This window comes from Cryptomeria japonica, chromosome 7 (assembly GCF_030272615.1).
Source record: "Cryptomeria japonica chromosome 7, Sugi_1.0, whole genome shotgun sequence".
In the NCBI taxonomy this organism is placed as follows: Eukaryota; Viridiplantae; Streptophyta; class Pinopsida; order Cupressales; family Cupressaceae; genus Cryptomeria; species Cryptomeria japonica.
The window spans coordinates 14,346,135-14,369,049 of NC_081411.1; positions in this window are offsets into that span (position 1 = coordinate 14,346,135).

Below are 22,915 nucleotides of genomic sequence, written 5' to 3' on the forward strand. Positions count from 1 at the left end.
TTTGTCCACCCAAAGGAATGCCTCAAGGTTCACAAACAACTCTTCCACCAACCAGTTCATAACGAGCTCTGATACCAATTGATGCAGCCATCACCGGGAAAACCCTCAAAAGCGAATAACCGGATTATTTAGCAAGAGTAACACAATGAAAGAAACAAGAAAACATAACAAGATCATAGAAACATATCATTTTATTTTCTTAGAACCTCTGGTAACCAACTAGTTACTAGTATACAATCATTATAGAACATCTGGTAGCTAACACATGTAGACTACAAGCCAGATACAATCCAACCAAGACTCTCAGAATCAATTGAATCCCCAATCATGAATCCAAATCCTTATTCTGATTTCTACTTCTTTCCCCCAATAAATGATTACATAATACCCTATTTATACCCTCTAAAACATATCCGGGTCGGCCATAAAATATTACATTTACCAATGTAATAAAATGAAATGTGTAACTAGGTTGGCCCTAAGAATGAAAGAAATCCACCTGGAAAATAACAACCAAGAAGTGTGGATCAACAGGAAGGTCAACCATACACCAAAGAACATCGGACAAGACCCCAAATAGATCAACACTACAAGAACTACTCCGGTAATGAAGGAAGACTAACCGGTAAGCACAATAACTATCCCAGGACCCAAAAATAGTTGAACTGGGAGTGATAACTAGCTGGAAAAGAATCCAAATGGACTCAAAATCTGGAATTAAGCACAAGAACCAGCCTAGAAACCAAAAATAGGATCTGCAATGAAAATAAAGCAACTAGAGGTACCTACTAGTAGGAACACAAAAAACTGCACACTGAACTGAACAAGAACTAAACTGAAAGGAAATATTTTTGGTTGATGCAAGATTGCTCATAAGTCGGGGATGCTCTTGCATCACAGTAATATAGAAGTGGTATTCTTTCTTAATAACTCATGCTTTAAATGTACTGCCGACACCATCTAAATCCAATAGTTCATGTCGATAACACATGAACCATAATAGTGATTTTCTTTGATAAGTAATAATCTAATTGAAGCTCTTTTTGATGTACAAAATAGTAATTTTCTACAAAGTCGACTATTGATAAAATAGTTTCAAGTGGGAAAGTGTCTCTTAATGTCTAAAACTATTGTACTTTCCACTTGGAAAAAAAATGTGATGTATGTACAATTCTATCAATTTATAAAAAAATTCTATAAATATTCCAATAGGTATCTCCTCTTCTACATAATCTAACCTTGTGAATTCTTTACCAAATTTTGTTTCAAACTTTTTGTACTTGTAACTATTGCAATTTACCATCTTCACCATGTTAGTATCTTTATTTCTTAAAGACATTTTAGTCAAATCACCACATGTTTCACAAGCTCCTTTTATGCAATCTATTTGACCAGTTGCATTATCATGTTCAATTTATAACATAAGATGGGTGCTATGAATTGACTTGTTCACTTAAGAGGAGCATTTTGAAAACCATCAATTTCTTCTTTTCAAAACACTTGATAATAGACATCAAAATCAATATGATAATGACAAGAACACGTTTCAAAATCAGAATGAGGAGCATTGTACACATAATTTCCCAATTCCCTTTGGAGGAACTATCATGTAAAATCTTTCTCCTTTTCACATATTTTAATATTGTAAGTTAAAGTAGTCAACACTATGCTAACTCCATTTTTCCTCTCTTTCCCTTTCTTAACATGTATCATGTTTCCACAAACAATACAATTGTGCATGCCCATTTATAGAATTTGGAATAACTATAAAATATAAATATGGTACATTACATGTACAAGGAACATACATCGCAAGTCCCATTCAAGTCTACTAGAGAAGAGTATGCAATATTTATGAATAATCTATATTTTTAATCAATAGAATGCAATATAGATAGTATAGTAGCACTTTTATTATAGTTTCCATTTATGTCCTTCCTACATAAAATGAAGGAGAATAGAGAGAATCATCAAGGTGATATCCACCTTGCCATGAAGCATTAAGTCTCCCCGTGCTACTCCATTGGAGAAGCCTGACCCATCATGAAAGATCTAGCAGTGTGTGGTAACCAACATAATGGATCTAGTTCACTAAGTGAATCTTCGTTAAGTTAATACATCTATGTGCCCATGCAATACATATCTAGCACATGCATCCATCACTAACATGTTGTGGAAGGTAATGTAATCAACTCAACAACATGCTTATGGGGCTCCAATTTTAATAAGAGTTTATCATATAAGATCTATAGAACCTATGATGTTTGAGCATTCAGTAAGATGGATGTACACCTAGAAGACAAGCCCACTAGAAATTATTTTAGATAACATATCTCCAAGCACTAATATTTACCAAGTAGTCTACTATGGAACAAATTCATATCCCAACAAACTTTCCTACTCCACTCATAAATAGATATAAGAATTATCAGTGTAGATATAAGGCTGGTTAGAATGAGGACACGTGGCATAATCTTATTATCACATGTGTCATTCACATCCACATTTGGGTGGTTGAATGTCACACCCTCTTTTGGAATTTTTTGCCACCTCCCCATAACCATTTCTTGTCTTTACTTGAGTTGGAATAACCATGTATTTGGCATTTACCAGGCAGGTAAAATTCCCTTCTATTTTGGGCTACAGGGAGATATTATTCCTCTTGGTTTTATATGCCCATATTTTTCTATATATACAGCTCTCACCTCTACCTATGCTAAGTAATAAGAATGCAAACACTAGCTTAGGTAATGAGTCTAGTTTAGTGCTAGGAGAGAGATGAGTTTTGTTCATCCTTGGGTTCCTATCTTTCTTTCCTTCAGTCATAATGATCATGGGAGGATTCACAGCTAAATTTAACATGGTATTAGAGCTAGCTATGAGTTGTCTGTTAGCATTCTTGTAGAATCTAGATTCATTTTGTTCTTGAAAGCAAAATATGATCTCTTGCATCCAATGATGTCTTGAAGAGTGAAAAAAGATTCAAGGAATTGTAGCTTCTGGGGGGATTCTTGTTTCTTGCTTATCACTATAGGTGTTTTGGAGCTTCTTGGAGAAAAATTGAGCTCACCATTGAGTTTAGAGCAACTGAGAAAGTCAGATTGGCCTTTTGTTTCATCTAGATTGAAAACCGAATGTAAATTTGGTGAAGGAGTCAACCAAAGGTTTCCTTACTAGATCTAGAGGGTAGCAGATATTTCAAAGAATTTTGAGACAAAACAGATAGCATCATCTCATCCAGAAGGCCAAAAAATACCAAGATTCACTACCAATTTGTCAATTATGGACACAATCAAATTTGAGGAAAAAAATTTTTAGCAGAGGAGCCCTATGGCTCACTTGCCCTATATATATATATAATACGTTATAAAAAAAATATTATTGTTTCAAAAATTATAAACCGTAGTTTTTGGTATATATTATTAAAGTTTATTTTTAAAAATTATTTTGTTAAAAATTATAAAAAACATCATTGAAGAAACATTTTAAAATAAAAAGGTACCTCCACAAATAAATTATGTAGGCCCTATTACAAGAGTATTGTAGGAGGTACGTGGGTATCCCAAGGCAAGTTTAAACCCATGGTATAAAACCCACATTACCTGTAAAGGCCGTGGGACCCCTTAGGGGTGGGGAGTGGCCTCAATCCCCCTAAATACAAGTTTTTAAATATTTTTTTATTAATTTTTTTCAAATCAAAATCTTGGTCTTTGAGCCTGCATTGTACGCCCGTGCCTTGTCTCATGCGACAACATATTCCTCGAACAATGTTCTTGCATGGCTCAGCCTTCGTGCTCATTGGCAACTTTACCAAATTTAGAGGTGTATTTGGCATTTTTTACAACCTTGGTGAAGATTCTAAATTTTCTTGGAGGTATTTTAAAGTGGAAAATTTCTAAACTATCTCGCAACCTCTAAGTTTGGTAGCAACACAGATTTAACAAAGATTGACTAATAGTTGGTGGAGGTAAATTTTTTGTATTTTCTTGACCCCCTCACCATTGAGGTTTTGTATTTTGCACCTCAACTTCGCAACACTATATCTTGGGCATATAGAGGTCTTTTTCAACACAATTTATTTTTATTTTGGGTAGAATTTTGTGCTCTTTGTAGTGGTGTTATCAGTTTTTGTTCAATTGTTCCTAGGTTTTTAGAAATTCAGTTTTTTGATGAAATATGAAGGACAATCCTCTATTTTGAACTTTAAACATATGTAACTTTCACATACGACCTTAGATCGAGGTGAGTCTTTTTTTGAAAGTTGTTATTTTTCAACCAATACACATTGTTGCTATTATAAGGTTCTCATATTGAGATATTATTGTACTTTCAGTATCTGAGTCCATGTTTGGACATTGTAAGACTCTAGAAAACAATTCCAACATTGTAAACAAAATTATTTATAAAGTGCCAAATCATTTTTTATTAGAGGGGATTCTTGATTGAGTGAAAAAGGGGCGGGGGGTTCTATTTGTGTGTGTGTTTCTTGATCTTCTTACTTGTGCTCTTCTTTTCTTGCACCTATGGATCATTCTAAGGTTCCTTTGCTTGTCACTATGTAATTATGATACTTGGAATCAACATGCATGGAATGAACTAGTGCAACTAGGATATATTCCATATGTTGATAAAAAGGTAGTTGAACATATAGAAGATAATAAAAAGATAAAATAGATGCTTTAATAAACTAAAGCTCTTGGATGTCTTCATAGTTTTGTTTCCCTTGATATAATGTTTCAGATTGACGCATGTAAAACTTAACATGAGGCTTGGGAAATGTTAAAAATATTCTATACTATTACTGATGAAGTAAGAGGCTATCAAATTGATAATGATTTGATGAGCCTTGATCCAAAGAAGTTTGACAACATAAAAGATTACATAACTAAGGTTAATGATTTTAGAGAACAATGTAAAGAACATGTCATTGATAAAAAGGACATTCAATTGGTCTACAATGTATTGAACAAATGGGTCATGAATATGTATCTTTTGTTTCTAGCTTTCATACTCACAGGCTAACTATCAGACCAACTTGTGTTAAGCCTTCATTTGTGTCTATTTCTGAGATGTTGATACATGAACAACAAAAGCTTCTTTTTATGTGTATTATTAAGCCATCAAATAATCAGGCCTTGTTGGCTAATCAACCTAAGGGACAAAAAGAGCCAAGACAATCTGACAAGAAACAAAAGAACTTTAAGAACAAACCACATATATATTAAGCACAAAATAAATCATCTTCAAAAGGTGATTCATTTAAGAAGGAGAAGTCTACTTGTTCATATTTCAAGAGGATTGGACATGAAAAACATTCTTGTCATAAGAAGGAGATTGATGAACTCAAACAATTTCTTAAAAAAAACAACATTGATCTTCCCTCTAGAATGTCGAAGTCAACTTCATCTTCTAATTCAAAATAGTCAGGATCTACTAAGGAAAAATTTCATGCAGGACTTTCTTCTGAAGCAACTAAAGGTAAAGTTAAAGATATTTGTGCTACTACAAGTTGTGAATTAGGGAGATGGCTCCTATATTTTGGAGCTTCTCATCATATGGTTTCTACATAGTCTATGTTCTCTTGTTTTGAGCCTTGTGTTATACCACCTATCCTGATGGGTAACAACACTTATATGAGTGTGATTGGGAAAGGTTCGATTGATATTGGGGATTACACTTTCATTGTGTGTACCTCATTTGTCAAACAATCTTCTATCCATCTATTAGATCACCCATGGTGGAACAAGGAAGACTATGAAATTCACACTTGATTTAGACATCATTTGAGACTTCAAAAAAAGAGAGATAATTGCTACTAGGATGGTATTGTTGGAAATTGTTGGAAGTATGATGCAAATATGTGCTTGAGAGATATTTGAGAGATGTGTTGTCATTGATGTCAACATATTTATCTGTTTGTGATATTGATGCTGTAAAGTCTTACATGTTGGTTTGTTTAGCGTAGTCAGGATAATCAAGATTAGAGTTTGTAGATTAAAGTGTTTGTAAACGGGTGTCTATAGTTGATCTAGTTCAATTTTTAGAGGTCCACATGAAGATTTGATTGAGTTATGGATATTTGTGTTGTGGCTGATTTTTTAGTTGCTTAGTGGTGACATAGTATGAGTATTTTGATATGCATTGCTCTGCATTATAATATATTGATCTGCGGATTTGGTAGAATGTTTGGGATGTTGATGTGTATCCTCAATTCAAGTGGTTCATGGTTTGGAGCTCCGCAAGTGATTTTTGAAGTTTGACAATCATTTTAGTTAGTGTTCTTGAGGTTTGGTATGAAGATGCTTGTGATTCTAGTGATTTGTGGTGGTCTAGATGTTGCAGTGGTAATTCATGATGCTTGTGGATGTTTCTAGATTGTGTGCCTTTTGTGTTGGTGATCCACATTGATTGTCGAGCTTGTAACTGATGTTTTTTCTCCGATGTGTTAGTGTTCTAAATATTTTTGGCTGACAGGATGCTTGTAGTGTGTTGTGGATGATCGAGGTGTAATTTTTGGAGGTGTAGCGTGTTTGAGGTGATTGATTTGGGTCTGTATTGTGTTTTGACACACATTGCTTGGTTCCCATTTTATATTGTGTTGAGTGTGATTATGTTTTTGTAATTAGGTGATTAGTATTGAGCCAACCTTGTTGATTTCTCCACGATTGATGTCTCGTATAAATAATTATAATATCTTTGTGTTTAAGTATGTTGTGGATGAGAAAGAGTGTGTATGTGTACTGAATGTATACATAATTTCTAAGTAGAGAAGAAGTGTGAAGAGGAAAATTGTTTTGTGCCTCAAAGGGACTGAACCAGGCATTAAGGAGAATATATTTCTTGGTTCATGATTTCTAGATATGATCCAACATTGTTTGTATAGGCAGTGAGCTCTAAGGAGTGTTCCTGAATGCATGTACATTCCCCATTGTAATACTTCTAACAAAGCATACCTATTTTGTGGGTTCATTCCCACCATGGTTTCTCCTTCGACCGGTTTCTCTGCGTAAAAATTATCTGTGTTATGCGTGTCTATGATGTGTTGTTGATTTATGATTTCATGCTTAATTATTAGATCTAAATAAGTTTGAGTTGTGTGAATTTTAAGAAAACTTATTCAGCCCCCCCCCCCCGCCCCACCCCCCCTCTCTCAGTTGTCTACCCTATTGGTATCAAGTTATTTTTATCAATTGGTATCAGAGCAAGTTCCTTTGGAGAAGCTTAACCACTTGAGGTGATCTAGGATGGCAACTTAGGAGAAGGACAGACTGAGATTTGATGGTACTAACTACTCTCTTTGGAAGAATCACATGAGATACATTGGTGAACCTTACTGGGATATTACTAAAGACAATTATATTATTCCTGCAAATGGAGCTTCAACTCCAGATGAGATCAAAAGTACTGAATACAATATTAAGGCTAAGAAAGAATTGCCAAGTGCTCTAACTGATTCTGAGATGACAAATGTTATGGAATTATAGACTGCTCATGAGATTTGGAAGAAGTTGGATTATATGAAGGAGACAGTTTTGTGAAGATTGCTAAGTCGCAGAGCCTAAAAGGAAAGTATGAGATGTTAAGGATGGGAGAAGATGAGAACATCACTTCTTTTATGTAGAAGGTGAATGAAATTATGCGCAATATCAGCTGTGCTAGTTGAAAGTTGGAAGAATCAGAGGTTGTTGCTAAAGTTCTTAGATCTTTACCTGCATCCTACAAGCATAAAGTTACTGCAATTGAGGAGATCAGAACTATGACAAATATAACTAGAGACATGTTGATTGGTAAGCTTTCAGTCTTTGAGTTGAGTGAGTCTGATGATTCTCTTCCTAAGGTAGTATTTGCATTCAAAGCTACTGTTTCTAGAAAGGATAAGTAGAGATATGATCCAGGAGAAAGTTATTTAAGGTGGATGTCCAAATTTGAGAAGGAGAGAAAAAAAATGAAGAAGAAGAGTGAGAGCTTGAGGAGCTTGAAGAACATATTTCCAAGAGATTACCCAAAAGAGTCGGCAAGTATGAATAAAAATTACCTCTTAAATGTTTTTCTTGCAATAAAATAGGTCATTTTTCCTCAAGGTGTCCAGAAAAAGTTCCTAGGAAACCTCTCAAGCCTAATTATAGAAGAGATGTTATTATTCTATTGATGAAGGCGTGTCAAATGATGAATTTGATAAAGGAAATACAAGTGATAATGAATGGGTGTTTATTGCTATCAGGGAAGATGATCCAATGCCTACTGATTCTACTAGCTGCACAAATGTGGAAAGAGCTTTGACTACACAAGTTGAAGAAAATGATGAATGGGTGATTAAAAATGGATGTACTCATCATATGACAGGTGATAAGAGTAAGTTTGTGAGTTTGGAAAATTATGAGGGTGGACTTATAAAGTTTGGTGATGACAAAGCTGGTATAATTCATGGCAAGGATCCATTTCTCTTGATGGTAAGAGTAATCTTTTGATAGTTGGAAAGATGGTTGATAAGGGATATGATCTAAAATTCAAAAATGGCAAATGTAAAATCTTGGGTAGCTCCAGAATTCAGATTACTTCAGGTACAAAGACTAAAGGTAATATCTTTCACTTAAATAGTGTTGGTAAAAGATGTTTGATTGCTCAAGTTGGTGAAAGTTGGTTGTGGCATAAAAGAATGTGTCATGTAAAATTTGATAATATTATCAAGTTAAGGTCTACTAAGGCCATGAGAGATCTTTCTAAGTTGATGAAACCTGCTAACCATATGTGCAAGGAATGTCAATTAGGGAAACAAACCAGAGTTACTTTCAAGAGTAAGAAGCATTTTTCAAATGGATTATTGTATCTCCTGCATACTGATTTGTGCGGACCTTCTAGAGTTAGAAGCTTGCAATGATACATATATTTCATGTTGTTGATTGATGATTATTCTAGGATGATGTGGGTTACTTTCTTGCGGGAGAAGTTTGAAGCTTTAAAAAAGTTCAAAATTTTCAAGGCTATGGTTGAGATAGAACATGGGATAAGAAGGAAATTGTTTGCTCTAGGAACCCCTCCGTAAAATGGAGTTGTGGAAAGGAAGATCAAAACCATTCAAGAAGCTGCTAGGACAATGGGGTTGGAAGCAAATGTTTTGCATGTCTATTGGACAAAAGTTGTGAGTGATGTTGTTTACACTCTTAATCAGGTGCATATCAAAGGTGATACTGGTAAGACTCCTTATGAATTATGGTTTGATCATGCTCTTACTATTGAATATTTCAAAATTTTTGGAAGTAAATGTTATATCAAGAGGGATGAATAGCTAGGGAAGTTTGATGCTAGATGTGATGAAGGAATATTTCTTGGTTATTCTACTAAAAGAAAGGCCTACCAGTGTTATAACAAAAGATTGAAGAAGATAGTTGAGAGTGCAAATGTCAGGGTTGATGAAAGAAATGAAAGACAATGCAGATCTTGTGGATATGATTTAGATGATCAGAATGACAGTGCAAACAAAGGGAAGAAACCTCATATCCAAAATCAAGTTCAGATCATTCTAGTGAATCTAGTAACTTAAGGAGAAGGGACTAGTATAAGTGATGAAGAAAGAAATCAAGAGTTATAAATTCAAGAAAATCCTAAGACTTCTAGGTATTTAAGATTGAATCATTCCAAAAATCAGATTATAGGAGATAGAAATAGAGGTGTTCAGACAAGAAGAAGAATTGTTGAAGATCAAGTTGAGTATTTTTTGATTTCAAAGATTGAACCTAAATATGTGAATGAAGCATGTAAAGATGAGCATTGTGTAAGAGAAATGGAAGAAGAATTGATGCAGATTGAGAAGAACAATACATGGATTCTTCTTCCCAGACCTAAGAACAAAAATGTAATTGAAACCAAATGGGTCTTTAGAAACAAATTTAATGAGTAAGGTGAAGTTGTTACAAACATAGCAAGACTTGTTTACAAAGGATATTATCAAATGGAAGGAATTGATTTTAAAGAGAGTTTTTCTCTAGTGGAAAGATTTGAAGTTGTTAGATTGTTTCTTTATTTCGCTTCTTACAATAATTTCAAAGTCTTTTAGATGGATGTCAAGCCAACATTCCTAAATGGTGAATTGGAAGAAGAGGTGTACATAGAGAAACAAGATGGATTTGAATTGACTGATCAAGGAGATATGGTTTTCTAGTTGAAGAAAGTGCCAAGAGCATGTAATGCTTGATTGGATAAGTATCAATTTAAGCTTGGATTCAACAAAGGTACTACTGATAGTAATTTATACTTCAAAATTTATCATGATAATATTCTAATTGTTGAGGTTTTTATTGATGGTATTATTTTTGGAGGAAATGATAGTTTGTGTAAAGAGTTTGCTAATGAAATACAAAATGATTTTTAAATGTTTATGATTGGAGAGATTTATTCTTTTTGGGATTGCAAATCACACAGTCAGAAAAAGAGATATTTATATCTCAGTCCAACTATGTAAAATAGTTATTGAAGAAGTTTGGTTTGGAAGACACAAAGCCAGTTGGAACTCCTATGGTGATCGAATGTAAGTTGACTAAGGATGATGATTCCCCTAAAGAAAATTAGACTAGATATAGATCTATGATTGGTGGATTGCTATATTTGACTCAGACCAGACCTGATATCGTGAATGCCATTTATCTTGTTGCTAGATTTCAAGATAATCCTAAGGAATCTCATGTTGTAGTTGTCAAAAGAATTTTCAGATATTTGAAGGGAACTATTGATTTTGGTCTATGGTATCCTAAAGATGATGATTTTACTTTGATTTCTTTTACTAATGTTGATTGGGCAGGAGCCGTGGATGGCTAGAAGAGTACTAGTGTGGTGCATTTTTCTTAGGAAAAAAGATTGGTTTCATGGTTGAGAAAAAGAAGATCTCTACTTCTCTATCTACTATAGAGGCGTAATATATTGTTGTTGCTTACAATTGTGCTCAGGTGGTATGGATGAAGTAGATGTTGAAATATATTAGAGCAGTGTATGATGAGCCTATTTCTATCCATTGTGATAGTTCAACTGCAATTACCATTCTAATAATTTGGTGTTGCATTCAAAGACTAAACATATATCAATCAAGTTTCACTTTTTGAGAGGCAAGGTAAATGAGAACAAAGTCAGATTGGAGTATGTGCCTGCACAGGAACATACTTTTTGAGAGACAAGGTAAATGAGAACAAAGTTAGATTGGAGTATGTGCCTACACAGGAACATATTGAAAACAATTTAACAAAGCCTTTTCCTAAGGATACTTTTGAGTATCTCAGAGGCAAGTTTGGGGTGATTTCCCCTCTTGATCAGAACTGAGATGCATTGGTATGCATCAGTCTAGTGCTTTTCACAGTCATATCTTGTGATCTAGATTGATGAGTGGTGACTTCTACTCAGGGGGAGTAGTTAGTAAGTTAGTTTTGTGGTTTGATTGCAAATATGTGCCTTTGCCATTGATGTCAAAGGGGGAGAAAGTCTTGTGAAAAACTATGTTGGGAGAAAGCCATTTGAAAAGGGGGAGAGAATAGTATGAAAATTCTAAGAGAGAGTTGTTGATTTCTTTGACATTGGTTATTTTTCACATCATATGTTGCCATCAATGCCAAAGGGGGAGATTTTTGGAAGTATGCTGCAAATATGTGCTTGAGAGATATTTGAGAGATGTGTTGTCTTTGATGTCAACATGCATTTCCCTATCTATGATAGTGATGTAGTGAAGTTCAGTGAGTTAGTTTATTCAATATGATAATAATCAGTCTGTAGATTAAAGGGTTTGCAGAGGATTGTCTATAGTTGATTCAGTTCAATTTTTTGGAGGTTCGCATGAAAATTTGAGTGAGTTATGGGTATCTGTGTTGTGGTTGGTTTTTTAGTTGTTTAGTGGTGACTAAGTGTCAGTATTTTGATCTGTATGCCTCTGCATTATAATATCTTCATCTGCGAATTTGGAGGAATATTTGGAAAATTGTTGTGTATCCTCAATTCTAGTAGTTTGTGGTCTGGATCTCCACAAGTTATTTTTCAAGGTTGACAATCATTGCAGTTAGTGTTCCTAAGGTTCGGTATGATGATGCCAATGATTCTAGTAATTTATGTTGATGCAAATGTTGTAGCGGTAATACATGATGCTTGTGGATGTTTCTAGATCATGTGCCTTTTGTGTTGGTGGCCTGTATTGATCATTGATCTTGTAATTGATGTTTTTTCTTTAGTTTGTTAGTGTTCTTAATATTTGTGGCTGACTAGATTCTTAGAGCATGTTGTGGATGTTTGATGCATAATTCTTGAAGGTGTTTTGTGTTCAAGGTGTAAGATTTGGATTCGTTCTATGTCATGGCTAACATTGCTTGGTCCACATTATATATTATGTTGTGTGTGGTTATATTTTTTATAATTACATGGTGAGTATTGAGCTGACCTTGATGATCTTTCCAAGGTTGATGTTATGTATAAATAAATGTAATATTTTTGTATTTGAGTGGTGTTGTGGATGAGAGAGTGAGTATATGTGTGAATAATGTATTTACATTTTGGAAGTAGAGAATAAGTGTGAATAATAAAATGAAGTTGTTGTGTGCTTAACCGAAATTGTTAGTGGGCATTAAGAAGATGCTATTTTCCATTTCATTACTTCTAGATGTGATATAAATCTGTTTGTAAGGCAATGAGCCTTCCTTGGGTTGTAGCCCTTTTTCTTTTTGAGTAGTGAGCTCTAGGTCGTGTACCTGAATGCACATGCCTTCCCCATTGTAATACTTCTATATTTGTAATAGAGTATACTCGTATTGTGGGTGTGTTTTCACCGTGGTTTTTCCCTTGATCGAGTTTTCCACGTCAAAAATCTGGGTGTTATATGTGTTCTTGATGTGCTGTTGATTTATGCTTTCATGCTTAATTATTAGATATGAGAATAATTTTAAGTTGCCTAAGTTTTTGAGACAACTAATTCACCCCCCTCTCAGTTGTCTTCCCTATTTCCATCAAATTTGTGATGCTTGTGGATGTTTCTAGATCGTGTGCCTTTTGTGTTGGTGATCCATATTGATCGTTGAGATCGTAATTGATGTTTTTCTCCAGTGTGTTAGTTTTCTTCATATTTTTGGCTAACCGGATGCTTGTAGCATGTTGTAGATGATCGAGGTATAATTTTTGGCGATTGATTTGTGTCTGTGTTTTTTCTTCACCAACATTTATTGTTCCACATGTTATATTATATTGAGTGTGATTATATTTTTGTAATTAGGTGATAAGTATTGAGCCGACCTTGTTGATTTCTCCAAGGTTGACGTCATGTATAAATAATTATAATATCTTTGTATTTAACTATGTCGTGGATGAGAGTGAGTGTGTATGTGCACTAAATGTATACATCTTTTGAAAGTAGAGAAGAAGTGTGAAGAGGAAAGTGGTTTTGTGCTTCAAATAGACTAAACCAGACATTAAGGAGATGCTATTTCCTAGTTCATGATTTCCAAATGTGATTCGACATTGTTTGTATAGGTACCGATCCTTCTTATTGTTGTTTTGAGCAGTGAGCTCTAGGAAGTGTGTCTGAATGCTTGTGCATTTCCCATTGTAGTACTTCTAATAGATTATACCTTTTTGTGGGTTTATTCCCATCGTGGGTTTTCCCTTGACCCGATTTTTACATCAAAAAGCTTGGTGTTATGTGTGTTTATGGTGTGTTGCTAATTTATGCTTTCATGCTTAATTATCATATCTGAATAAGTTTAAGTTGTATGAATTTTTGAGACAAGTGATTCACCCCCCTCTCAGTTGTCTACCCTATTGATATCAAGCTATTTTTATCAAGTTGGTCATGCATCTTATTTATATAGATTTTTAGGCTTTGCACCTAATGATGGTTTTGATCCTTTGGTTGTTCATCACACTCCTAGTATGAAAATTTTTTTTAGGAGAACTTTGGCTACTTAAATTTGGGTACTATGACATCAGATCCAATTCTTGAACCTTTCATTCCTTCTCCTTCTTCTACTGTTTCTTCTGAGGATACTTGTGTTTCTACTTTCATGGATACTTGTGATTTAGTGCAGCAAGATATACATCATCTTCCAAATCCAATGAATTGGGATGACTACGTTGTAAACATTGCAGGTTTGTTTGTGGAGTCTCATATTTCAGACTTGGGAGACACTATTCATGATACTCAGCTTCTCTTTAATGAAGTTGATTCTTCTTCAGATGTTATGGAGAAACCCTTGTATCCTCTTGTTCATTCTCCATGTGATCATACATTACAGTTTAACAAGAGTATGAATACTTTTGAGAATCATTTGGAGGAGGCATATTTATCTTCAAAGGAGATATTAGAGTCTTTGGATCTTGTTCTACATCCATCTCTACTAGGTTTTGGATTGTCATCTTCATCAATGTGGCCTTGAGTTCCTAATTTGGATGTGACAACTTTCAACATCGACATGGAGACACTTGAGTAGTATTCAGAGACTTCATACATTTTTTACTTTCTTCCTGCATATTCATTTCAAGAATGGGAAGATAATCTATACATACCTTTGGTTTTATATCTATCTAAGGAGAGAAATGTTGTTCAACGATCATGGTCCATCTTCTAGATTCAATTTCAAGCATCAACCATTGGCACAGTTAATTTCTTTTCTGAAAGCTACATAGTTTTTCTTATCCTTTCTATCTTGGAGGTTATTTCTTCCTTGCATGGGATTCTTTCTTGTGTTGGGAAACTTGTTTTGTTTTCTCTTTTGGGGAGGAGTTTTGTCCCAGTGGGTTTGAATCTCCTTTTCTCTATTTGTGATAGATTGGTTTTTACATGGGTACCTAAGATGGTCTTGTATCCGAGACCCATCTTTGTGTCTTTTCACCCACCTAAGCTATGCTTAAGTGGGGGTGTTAGTGCAGGTTTTTTTCTCTTATGTTAGGGAATAATTATTTTTCCTACATATTATTAAGCTTTCTTAGGCTATATAGACTAGTTAGAATGATGACATGTGGCATAATCCTACAATCACATGTGTAATTCACATCCACATTTAGGTGGTTGAATGTCACACCCTATTTTGGATTTATTTGCCATCTCCCCATAACCATTTCTTGTATTTACCTAAGTTGGCATAACCATGTATTTGGCATTTATCAAGTAGGTAAAAATCCCTCCTATTTTGGGCTATAGAGAGTTATTAATCCTCTATATTTTATATGCCCATTATTTTCTATATATAGAGCCCTCACCTCTCCCTATGGTAAGTGCTAAGAATGAGAACAATAGCTTAGAATATAAGTCTAGTTAAGTGGTAGAAGAGTGTTGAATTTGTTCATCTCTGGGTTCTTGTCTTTCTTTCCTTTAGTGACAATGATCTTGTATAGTTTCAAAACTAAATTTAACATGGTATCAGAGCTTGCTATGAGTTTTGGGTTTTCCTTCTCGTAGAATATAGATTCATTTTGTTCTTGAAAGAAAAATACGATCTCTTGCATCCAATAATGTCTTGAAGAGTCACTAAAGATTCAAGGAATTGTAGCTCTTGGGTTGATTCCTATTTCTTGCTTATCAGTACAGGTTTTTTGGTGCTCTTGGATCAAATTTAATCTCACCATTGAGTTTGGAGTAGCCTAGAAAGTCATATTGTCGTTTTGTTTCATCCATATTGGACACCAGATGAAAAATTTGGTGGAGTGTACCAGAGGTTTCCTTAGCAGATCCAGAGAGTAGCTGATATTCTAGAGAATTTTGAGGCCAAACTGACATCACCATCACATCCAAAAAACCCAAACATTTTCTTAGCAAACTGGTGGACACTTGTGAGGAGAGATTTGCAAAATATGTTGAGAAGAGCTTGAAACTGCTCAAGCAGTTCAATAAGCTAGTAATCCAAAAGAATGTGAGGAAGGAGGTTGAAGCATATGCAGAGAACATTGGGATCTCTAAGGAGGTTGTCAAGGAAGAAATAAAAAGGAAAATTCCACCTATAGAAGATCTTGTTAAGGAGAAGAAGGTCAAACTAGAAGTCTCTTCTCCCAAGCCAAAGTCAGCTAGGAGCTTTGCACCCTCATCCAGTTCTCAGAAGCCTATCAGCTTAGCAAAACCCAAAGATAAGTCATCTAGTGTGAAGGGAAGAGGAAGAAAGGCAATCCATCAAGAGTCTATGTTGTTGTCCCTTCCGATGAAGAGACACAATTTGATGAGGCAATTATATAATTAAAGCAATTTAAGGGAAATAAAGCTTCAAAAGTCCTTAAGGACAAGCCCTTCGGTGAAGGCCAAGCAAACAAGAAAGAAGAGATAGATTCCACCCTATCTGTATGTCACTTAAAGAGGTGGAGAATGCAATAACTGTCTAAGGTAATATCAAATTTGATGAAGCTTGTCAGAGAACTTTGGAAGAAAACATTGTAGCTTACTTGAATAAATTATATAAGGCTCTTATAGAGATTGTATCAGAAGTCCCCAAAATTTTTTATGATGTTTTGGAAAGCAAAGGAATAGTGCAAAATTAAAAAAGGAAATACTAAGAGAATATGTGTTAGTTCAACTATGCCATGTTATAATTGTGAAAGAAGGTGATAGAATTCTTAAGGAAGCAAAGAGTGAGTTCAAGAGAAAAACAAGGGTCAACAAATTAATGATTGGGAAATCAGATGAATTCATGAAAGAGACCGAAAAAATATTACGGAAAGTATTTCTCCAAAATCAATATGAGGTTAATCCTAAGAAAGGTCAAGATGATGGTGCTAAGTCATCTGCTCGGGAACCTCTAGTGATGAAATCCTATGATGCACAAGTTGAAGTTGATGTTTCTTCCATTCTGGTAGAAGGTGAGTAGAAGAAAGATGATGAGTTGGTGCATGTGGATGTAGTTGAGGAATCTCATAATCTTTCAGTTGACACTGTTGAGTCAACTGTGAAGGATGCAGTCCCAATGAAGGATGATGCAAAGAAGGTAGCAGAAGAGAAGAAGGTTAAGGTTAATGAAGAACCTACTGTAGAAGAAAGAGACACTATAGGGGTAGTGAAGGATAAACATATTCTTGATTTGGAATTTCTCCAAGGTCCCATCAACCTTGCCTATCTATTTCCTATCCAAAAACTTCAATTAGCCTCATTTTCTCATGCCAAGGCAAGTGAAGACCTGCTGATATCTCACATTGAAGATAGTGAATTGTTTACACTTGCATTTAGTATTCTTGAGAAGATAATTCCCTGCTATATCAAGGACAAATTTGATACCTCCTCCGGCTAGCTAAAAAGTTTGATCAATTTAGTGAGTACTCATTTTGAGTCATTTGAGAAGTCAGTTGAGGTCAAGGTCCGTAGTCAATATAATTCTAAGAGGTTCGGGACACTAAAGAGAATGATTTTAGATGATAGAGTTGTGTTAGATACTTGTATTAAGAGCATTCAAGATGCAATATCCAAAGGTGGTAACATTTACAAGTGATGTCTATCATTGTCCAAGTTCACTGAGAATATTGAGAAGTAGTCCAAGAAGGTTGAAAATAAATTAGCCGACATATCTCAATCACTTGCTCCATTCTCAGTCTCTGTGGCGAGTCATGAAGACCAATTAATATCTTTACTTGATAAAATCACGAGAATATTATAGGAAACGCCGGTGAACTTCAAAGTCACATCACTGCCAAGTTGGACACAATGCTCAGTGCATTGAAGGATGCTTAGGATGATGTTGCTTCAGGTGACCCCTCTAATCTTAAGTTGGCAGAGATGCAATCTTATCTTTTCAATGGCATCATATATGTTCTTGAGTGTGTCAAGAAGGGTTGGGACAACCATTTGAGCTCATGGAAAACCATTTTTGTAGACATTTTCAAGTTTATGTAAGGTCTGCGTGTTTATATGCCATTGTACGTAAAATTTTAGGTAAATTTTTGGCATGCGGATCCCTACCTTTTCCATTGATGTCAAAGGGGGGGTGTATGCTAGTGAAAAATGTAGTTTTCATCTTAGGGGGAGTTTCAAAATTTTGGGATTTTGAGTTTTTGAAGTTTTGCAGTGTACGTATGTTGGTATTGATTCCAACACAGTCTTCCAACACAGTCATTTTTCACTAAGTGTTGCCATCAATGCCAAAGGGGGAGATTGTTGGCAAGAGACACTGCAGGTCATCTGGTATTTTCATTGATGGGAATTGAAGTTAGCTATTACATCTATAGTATGTGATTTTGTCCTACCAGAAGTCAGAATGAATATTTGGTTAAGTCTCGTGAGTTAGAACAGAGTATTTGGAAGAACATAGTATTTCGATTTGCATGTCAGATCTGTTGAATATTTTGTGTTGTGGACATAGAGGGAGATTGTTAGATGTCTGGAGTACCTTATTCAAGAATCTTAGTCTTTGGTGATGATTTTTTTGTGAATTAGAAGATTCAGTGTACAAGTTTTTTGGTTGAATAACGTGGTATGGTTATTTTGGTTAGTTGACGAGTGTGCGGAATTGATGGAGTAATTTTGGTAATTTTTTTGCATTCAAGGATGTTTAGCTAACATTTGGGAAGCATGCGGACAATTATTTTTGGTTTGCATATGCATTGGAGTTTGGATTGAGCTGACTATGTATACATGTTTCATCATTTGTATAATATTCTTGAAGCCGACATGTAGATGACCTAATTTCATGTTGCAGATATATAAGACCAATGGATATGATCATTTTGGATATCGGTGGATGTGTGGAAAGTGTTTGTCATCGGTTGTGTATAGTTTCACGTACACAAGTGAAGGATTTGTGCTTCAAAATATTGCAGATGAGTGTAGCAAAGAAGTGCGAGAATAAGAGTTTTGTGCTTAATCAGAATTATATTTTGGGATTTGTAGATGTTGTTTTTCAATTCAAACATTCCAATTATCTTTTGTAAAACATATTGTAAGAGAGTGAGTCTTTCTAGGGTTGTAGCCCTTGATATTTTGAGTAGTGATTTCTAAGTAGTGTACCTGAATGCATGTACATTTCATTGTAAACATTATATTTGAGTATACTCATTTTGTGGGTCTGATCCCCACCATGGTTTTCTACTTGACTGAGTTTTCCATGTATAAATATTGGTGTTATGGTGTTATTGCTGATTGCTTTGTGTTTCTACATATTTCTTTTATTCATTTTCATTAAGTGGTTGAAAGAACAAGTTAATAAAGTTAAGAATTATAGAACATTGATTCACTCCCCTCTCAATGTTGCTTGATTCCATTAATATACATACATGTACATACATACATACATACATACAGATATACATACACATATACATATACATATACATATACATATACATATACATATACATATACATATACATCTACATATACATATACATATACATATACATATACATATACATATACATATGTGTGTGTGTGTGTGTGTGTGTGTGTATTTTTTCGGAGTTATCAAAAAATATATTATGGTCTCAAAAATTATAAATCATAGTTTTGGGTATATATTATAAAAGTTTATTTTAAAAAATTATTAAAAAAAATAAAAAATAAAAATAATAAAAATCATTCAAAAAACATTTTAAAATAAAAAGATACCTGTGCAGATTAACTGCGTAGGCCCTGTAGCAAGAGTACCATAGGAGGTGCGTGGGTATCCCTCTTGGGCTCCGCACCTCCCTCAGATGCTGGGTAGGTTTAAACTCATGGGGTAAAACCCACATTGCATGTAAAGGTTGCGGGACCCCTTAGGGGTGGGTAGTGGCCTCGAACCCCCTAAAAACAAGTTTTTAAATATTTTTTTATTAAATTTTTGCAAAACAAAATCACATTATTTGAGGCTACATTGTACACCTACACCTCTTCTCTTGCGACAACATATTCCTTGGACATTGTGCCTCCACATCTCGACCTTCATGCCCATTGGCAACTCTACCTAATTTATAGGTGTATTTGGCATTTTTTTAACCTTTGTGAAGATTCTAAATTTTCTTGGAGGTATTCTAAAGTACACAGATTTCTCAACTGTCTAGCAACCTCTGAGTCTGGCACCAACCCATATTTAGTAGAGCTTCACTAAAGCTAAGGCGAGTTTACTGCATTTTCTTGACCCCCTTACCATTGAGGATTTGTATTTTGTACCTCAACTTCAAAACACTATATCTCGGAAATACAATGGTCTTTTGCAACACAATTTTTTTTATTTAAAACAGAATTTCACACTATTTGTAGTAGTGTTATCAATTTTTGCTCAAGTGTTCCTAGGTTCTCATAATTTTGATTTTCTAATTGGATCTGAAGGATAATCCTTATTTTTTCAACTTGAAACGTATGTAACTTTCACATGTGACCTCAGATCAAGGTGATTCTTTCATTGAAACATGATATTTTTCAAGACTTACACATTGGTTCCATTCTGAGGTTCACATATTGAGATATTATTGTACTTTCAGTAGTTGAGTCCACATTTGGACATTGTAAAACTCTACATAACAACTCCAGGATTGTAAATGCACTGATTTATAAAGTGCCAAACCATTTTTTGTTGGGGGGATTCTTGATTGAGTAAAAAATGGGGGGGTCTTTCTTTGCGTGTGTTTTTTTTCATCTTCTTACTTGTGCTCTTCTTTTCTTGCACCTAGGGAGCATTCTAAGGTTCCTTTTATTACACCATATAATTATGCTACTTGGCATCAACATGTATGGAATGCACTAATGCAACTAGGATATATTTCATATTTTGAGCAAAAGGTAGCTAAACATATAGAAGATAAGGAAAGATAAAATGGATGCTTGGACAAACTAAAGCTCTTGGATGTTTTTGTAGTTTAGTTTCCTTTGATTTCATGTTTTAGATTTATGCATTTAAAACTTCACATGAATCTTGGGAAAAGTTAAGACCATTTTATGGTACTACTAAGGAAGTAAGAGGCTATTAGATTGATAATGATTTGATGAGCCTTGATCCAAAGAACTTTGACAACATCCAAGATTACATAACTAATGTTAATGATTTGAGAGCACAATGTAAAGAATGTGGAATTGATAAAAAGGACATTCAATTGGTCTACAATGTATTGAACAAAATGGGTCACAAATATGGATCTTTTTTTTCTAGCTTTCATACTCACGGTCTAACTATGTGACCGACTTCTGTTAAGCCTTCATTTGTGTCTTTTTCTAAGATGAGATAATAAATGAACATTAGAAGCTTCTTTCTATGGGTGTCATTAAGCCATCAAAGAATCGGGCCTTGTTGGCTAATCAACCTCAGGGACAAAAAGAGTGAGGACAATCTGACAAGACACAAAACAACTTCAAGAACAAATTACATATAGATCAAGCACAAAATAAATCATCTTCCAAAATTTATTTATCTAAGAAGGAGAAGTCCACTTGTTCATAATAAGGATATTGATGAACTCAAACATCTTCTTAAGGAAAACAACATTGATCTTCCTTCTAGAATTTCTAAGTCAACTTCTTCTTCTATGTCACAACAGTCAGATCTACTAAGGCAAAAGTTTATGTAGGAATTTCTTGTATAGAAACTAAAGGTAAAGGTAAATCTCTTTGTTCTACTACACGTTGTAAATTACGAATATGGCTCCTTTATTCAGGAGCTTCTCATCATATGGCTTCTACAGAGTCTATGTTCACTTATTTTGAGCCTTGTGTTATCCCACCTATTTTGATGGGAAATGACACTTATATGAGTGTGATTGGGAAAGATTCTATTGATATTGGGGATGAAACTTTTAATTATATCTTGTGTGTACCTCATTTGTCAAACAATCTTATTTCCATCTATCAGATCACCCATGGTGGAACAATGAAGACTGTAGAATTCACACCTGATTCAGTCATCATTCGAGACTTGAAATGTAGAGGGATAATTGATACTGGGATGGTTGATCATTCTTCTCAATTATATACCTTTTCAGACTTTACACCTTATGACGATTCTTATACTTTGGTTGTTGATCACACTCCTAGTGCAAACATTTATCTTGAGGAGATCGTTGGTTACTTAAATATAGGTATTGTGACATCAGATCCAGTTCTTGAACCCTGTACTCCTCCTCCTTCTACTAATGCTTCTAAGGGTACTTGTGTTACTACTTTCATGGCTACTTGTGATTTAATGCAACAAGATATACATCATCTTCCAAATCCATTCATTGGGATGACTATTTGACAACCATTGTAGGTTTGTTTGTGGAGTCTCATATTTCAGACTTGGGAGACACTATTCATGATATTCATCTTCTCTTTAATAAAGTTGATTCATCTTTATATGTTATGGAGAAACTCTTGGATCCTCTTGTTCATTCTCTACGTGATCATGTATATTATAGTTTGACACGAGTATGGATACTTTTGAGGATCATTTAGAGGAGGGACATTTATCTTCAGAGGAGATATTAGAGTCTTTGGGTCTTGTTCATTCAAAAGAAGTATGTTAACACTATTTTAAGGTATTTTGCCTGCATTATTGTAAACTAGTTAATATTACATCTTCAGTTGACACTAAGCTATCTCTAAAACAATATCCTAAAATAAATGATGAACATCAAGAGATGTGTAAATCTCTGTATACTGGTGTTGTAGGAAGTCTTATGTATGCTATGGTCTATACAAGACTAGATATTTCCCAAGTAGTGTGATTTCTTAGGAGATTTATGGCCACTGATTTTTTTAGTTGCTAATATTCACCAATTGGATATTTTTTGAAATTTAGGAATCAAAATTTGGCTAATAAGTTATACTTTTAAGGTGACCCAAATTGCCACATTTTTATAAATTTTTATTTTAGTGTTATTTAAATCACTAGAGAACTTATTTTATTAATTTTTTAATTGAAAGATTCACCACAATATTGGATACATGATTGAATAAGATTTGCCAACATTTTATAATTTATTGTATAAATCTAAATTAATTTGCCTATAATATATCATTATTATTAGTTACTTTAGGTTT